The sequence below is a fragment of the Alligator sinensis genome, unplaced genomic scaffold, assembly GCF_000455745.1.
Source record: "Alligator sinensis unplaced genomic scaffold, ASM45574v1 scaffold321_1, whole genome shotgun sequence".
Classification (NCBI taxonomy): Eukaryota; Metazoa; Chordata; order Crocodylia; family Alligatoridae; genus Alligator; species Alligator sinensis.
This window is the reverse complement of record NW_005841969.1, coordinates 890,741-896,523: the sequence shown is the minus strand read 5'-3', so window position 1 is coordinate 896,523 and position 5,783 is coordinate 890,741.

Here is a 5,783-nt window from a genome sequence, read left to right as displayed (position 1 = left end):
CTCCGCCTCGGGCGGCAAGGCAAGGGCGGTGCGCGGCAGGTGGCCGGGCCGAGCGTCCGCCCGCAGTGGGGAAGTGCTGCCCAGCTGCCAGCCTCCACTCCACAGCTCCCTGCCCTGCCTCTGGCAGCCCTCACCATCCTCCCTGTAACCACTCGTCTGCCATTTGAAGACCGCTGTCCAGCCCCACCGCGCGCGGCCTTCTCCTCCCCAGACTAGCCCGTCCCGGTTCTTCCAGGCTTTCCCCACAGGTTGTTTCCTAGACCTGTTGCGGATTCATGCCTGGCCATCGCATGCATCCTCTTGGCTCTCTCCCCAGTCACGAAGCGGTTCGTGGTGTGAGGCAGCGGTACGTGGCCTAGGGCAGTGGCGCTCAACTGGCAGCCTCTGCGCCAAATGCAGACGGTGGAGCCTTGGTATCTGGTCTGTGGGGCTCCCAAAGGTCAGGAAATTTGGTGCCAGGGACCAGTGGCAGTGAATTCTGCCACCCCACCCGGCTGCCAAAACCCCAAACCCATGCAGAGGATCAGAGCCAGGCCATGAACCTGCGTAGCCTAGATCAGGCCATGCACCCCTCTCCCCCATGGAGCTGGATTAGAGCTGGGTCATGCCCCGTCCCGCCATGGGGCCAGGTTAGAACTGGACCAAGTTCCCTTTCCCTTCCCCCATGCAGAGGCTGCCCCCCATCCCCATCCACACGGCTTCAGGAGTCCCTGCTGCACCTGTCCCAGTGCTGCATTGGGTCCACCAGCCAAGTTTGGGCGTGGACCAGGCACTGCCTATCCGTCCTGCTGTGGTCAAAAAGGTTGAGCATCAGTGTCCTAGGATTACTGCTTAGTGCATGACTTCTTGTGGCACTTGCTCCTTGTGGTGGGGTCAACCCTGTCATGTGGGTCTTGCTGTCAAAAATTGGCTTTGCTGTGTGTCTGGCTAGCGTGGAGATGTGACAAGAGTTCCCATTTCTAAGTTGTAGACCACATTTGCTAAAAGTAAGCCAGGGTCCACTAACTGACATGACAATGCTTAGGAGACCATGCCTGCTGAAATGCATAACTCTTGCTGCCTGTTGACCCCATTCTCCTCAGCACGTTGTTGGGTTGCCTGAGACCTTCTTTCACAGATGTGAAGCTATTGTAGCATTTTGATTCTACCTGGATGTGGTGGAATCTATTATTCTTGGCAATACTGCCTCTCCTTTTTCCGTCTCCTCCCACTTCCAGTGGAAAAAAAAATTTACAAGAAACCTCTACCACCTTTTTCTCATCTCTATCTTCTATGGTTTATATACAGACTGTCATAGAAAATGGCATATATTCATCCTACTAAGTCCTGGGAGGGGAGAAAGAGAGCTCCTTAGCAGCTAACTGGCTGACTAGCCACAGCTGGAGATAAGAGGCTGCAGCTCAGGTGGAAAGGGGTAGCTGCTAGAGAGGTTGAGAACTGCTCTGAGGGCAAACTAGCACCAACTTTCTAAATAACCAGACTACAAAACTCCCAAAAACTGAAGAGAGAGTGGGATTGCTGGCAAGGCTTCAGGTAAGAAGCCCTTGGGGGTGTAGGTGTTTGAAAGAGAAGGGAGCAGGAGAGTTGCCTTGTGCTGTCCATCTCAGCAGAGGGCTAAGATAAATCTCAAAACCTTCTAAGACTGTGCAATGAGGTCTGTGAGCCAACTGGAGATGGGGGCGTTTTTTAATTCTGTACTTAAAAACAATCAAATAAAAAGATACATTACTGTAAGAAAAACCCTATTCTTTTGGATGGTCTGGAAAGAACAGTGCTGAAGGTGGCATGAGTCATGAGCAATGTGCTCTGGAGCCTCCTCTGTCCATACAAACTCGCAACATCCAAAAGCATGGGAACAAATATTTTTGTCTGGAAACTTAGCATGTCTGGGGGTCTGAATATCTTTCTCCATGCCGTTGTTCTGTTTTTAACAGTTTACCTATTAATAACATACTTCATATTGCTGTGGTCCTGCTCAGCTTACTTTTGACATTTTTTTTTTTTTTAACATATTCTGTTCTGAGTGAAAGTACTCTAAAACTAAACCAGCCTTTTATTAAGAGAATTGATTTCAGAGATGCTGCAGCTAGCTATGGGCTCACAGACTGAATTCTTAAGAGCTGCCTTTATTGTACTCCACTGCAAGTTTCACTCATACGGCTTCAAAGAGGGTGAAACATTGAGACCCTTATTCTTTCCTGCATTCCTCTACACCTTTCTAACCAAACACATCTGTAAAGTTAAGTTTGTAGCCATGATCTTATCATAAGCATTTATGATAATGCCCTCCACTTGCAAGCTATCTATTCCAATCTTTTTGTCTCATTTACTTGATATTGCAAAAGCAGGCACAATAGATAATACAGACTTCTAATAGCAATATTTATATTTTTAATTTGGAATTAACCTTTAACATTTTTGTTTAATTTTGTTTGGAATTAACTGTTAACATTTTGAGGTGTTTTCCTCTGGGCTTGTGGGGGCTGTTCTTTCTTGTCTTTGTATTGTAGAAAGAAACCCTTCATCAGACCTTGCTGATGTTAGAGCAAGTCTGAGCCCATCTTATGATGCCGGTCTGGTGCTCGGTTATGCAGCTGGAATCGTGTTTCTAAGTCTATTGACACCATTGGTTACAGAGATCTTTCATGGTGCATCTTGATCAAGTTTTGATCAGACTAGCTTTTAGGGGAGTACAAAGTGAGCCCTATTCGATTCAGATTCAGCTTGAATCGGGGACAGCGATTCAATTCATTGATGCAGATCACTTTCCCCGATTCGATTCGGCCGAATCCGAATATGAAGATTCGATGCTGAGTCAGAGAATCAGCGATTCAGACAGACAGCTTTAAAAGTTTTTTTTCTATGTACCTTCAGGTAGCAGGCGCAGCTTTTGATCACTGTGATGCTGGGGTGCGTGGAGCATCCCACAGGAGTGCGGGGGGCCCTCCACTTGCTCGGCGGCAAACCCAGAAGTGGACCGAAAGACCCCCTCCCACCCAGACCCAGGAGGCACCAGTTACCGAGCCGGAGGGCACCAGGGCCCCCCCCCATGCACTCTCCAGCGGACCCAGAAGCGGACAGGAAGTGCTTCTGGTCCAGTTCCCCAGTGTGCTCAGCTGCAGAGCCGGAACTCCCCACGCTTCTGTGGAACACTCCACATGCCCCAGCACTGCAGCATTTACAAGCCCCTACTACCTAGAAGTAGGCAGAAACAATATTTAAAGCTGTATCTATGTCCAAATCTCCAAATTGATTCAGAGGGTTCAAATTCAATTCAGAGAAATTAAAGGGTCCTCCGATTCTATTCTGATTCGGAGATTCAGCCACCGAATCGGGCCAAATTGAATCAGTGACCGACACTTCACACAGCCCTACTAGCTATGAGCATTAGGCCCTTCCTCCCCTTCACTCCTCCTGCCTACCCTGCTTCCTTCCTGTTCCTGATGCACCTTGCCACTTTGCTTCCCTGCCAGAGTGCACCCTGCACTACACATTAACCAGTAATGCATTACCAGTATAAATATACTTATCATTTAAACATTTAACCTTTCACATCCCTAGCTGAAAGCATAGGATAAGGTTAGACTAGTGTTCAGAGCATTTAGGAGAGGGGGTACAAGATTATATTAAAGTAGGAGCGCCAGAGGCACTGTCATGGAGCACATGGTTAAGACTATGGTGTTGCTTGGTAGAGGGCCCTCAGTTGGAGTTATTCATGGATGGATCTAGGACTTTGAAAACTTGGGGGTGCAGATGGTATGGCATATCATCACATATAACACAACACATGGTTGTCTCTTATTAAAGAACTGGATGTTTTACTAATATGCAAGGGGGCTAGCATATATACTATTCAGTTCAAGATCAAAGCAAAACAAGTAACTATTAGAATCTAGTAAATGAGTGCACATTCTATGTAAAATTTGAAAAAACACAACAAACTTGGCAAAAAATAGCCCAAAGATATATCATGTCATTAGTACTGTACTCACCACAGTTAAATGTAGGTTTCTTATTCAGAGTCATAAAATTAACCTTCTTGAGTGACTTGGCAGTGCCTCCAATACTTCACTGCGAGTCATTTCTACACCTAAGTTAATATTGCCGCATCTGAGTTAAGGTTTTGAGTTAGAGTTTGGGTGGAGCAGGAATCAGAGGGCTACCACTGCACCCCACTTGGATCTGCCTCTGGAGCTATGGTTAAGACTCTAACCAGCTAGTATTACCAAGATGGGAGCCAACATTGCAGCAAGCAGAAGCAGCCTGACTACTTTGAGTTTGGGCTAGAAGTAGGACCTATTTCTAGCACTACTACAAAGCTAGTTTATACCTTCCTCCTCCACATCTGTGCCTAGCTTGGGGCCCCAAGCCTTACCTTGGCCCAGGATCCCACGTCAATCCCAAAGTTAAACTGCCAATACTATCAGCCCCAAGTCTAAGCCTAGACAGGACCCCTTGCAAACCCAGTTTGGAGGCTCCTGCCAATCCCACGCCTAACTTTAGCCTGGGATCATCTACCATCTCCTGCTTTCCACAACCTTCATCCTACCCCAGTGCTACATATGATCCCAAATCCTATTTTAAAACTGAAGCCACCTACGAGCTTGAACTGTGACTCTGTTGTGGCACTCTAGCTCAGTGCTACCAACCAGAAACAACCTTCACACTAACTCAGGCCCTAAAACTGTACTAGATCCAAACCTAGAGTTTGTTGGCCACCAAGCAACTTCAGTATTCATTGCAATGCTGTGCTAAACAGTCACAAACCTACATCTACCCCAGTGATACCATCAATTTTTAATCCTAACCCTAGCACAAACTGACCAATGGACCTCATCCCTCCCCCTTGCCTATGGTCTGAAAATTATCCCTATTCCAGGCCCCATTAGGGTTTGTAATGGAGCCTCAAGTAAGATTGCCTATTGGCCATAGCTCTTGCTCTAACCAGAGACAATCAATCAGCTTCCATCTCTGAATTCAGGTGGTGACCACCAAGCAATCCCAAACCTAGCCCTAACCTGAGGCCACATGACTGCCAAAATACATCCCAGGCCTAATCTGAATTCTAGATTGAGGCCACCTACTAGCTTGTCTCTTAATTCTACTTGGCTTCCACATACTGGCCTGAGTGGCCTCACTCTAATCCTAGTCAGGGGACTAAGCCCTGTCCCAAATTTTTGCTGATGCCAAGTTCGCTTAGTGGCTGCACAACTCTTAACTCTAACTTGGTCAACTACCAGCTCAAAAATTAATCCATGGCAGCTACCATCTGCAATTCTCACTCCAGCCAGGGGCTGCCAACCAGCCCTTAATTAACCCTTCCTTGGGGCAGTGCTAACTGAAGACAGGGGCCATGAATTTGCCTCAAACTTAACCTAAACCCTTCCAATTTTCAGACAGTACACTATAATGAGGAATAGTAGTGAATTAAGTAGTTCCTGTATTTGGAAAAAGGAGGCAATTACAGGCCAGTTAGCCTGACTTCAGTAGGTCTTAGGATAGATATTGAAGGAACAGTCAAAGGAGATGGAAGTGAACAGAAAATTAGACCTAGACAACATGGCATTATCCAAGGAAGAATGTCAGATTAATATTGTGTGACCAGATAACTGTCTACTTGGATGAGGACAGTGCAGTGGATTCGGATTTAAGCACAGCTTTTGATACCATGCCTCATGGGGAACTTATTGGCCAAACCTGAAAAGATTCATAGATTCATAGATGTTAGGGTCGGAAGGGACCTCAATAGATCATCGAGTCCGACCCCCTGCATAGGCAGGAAA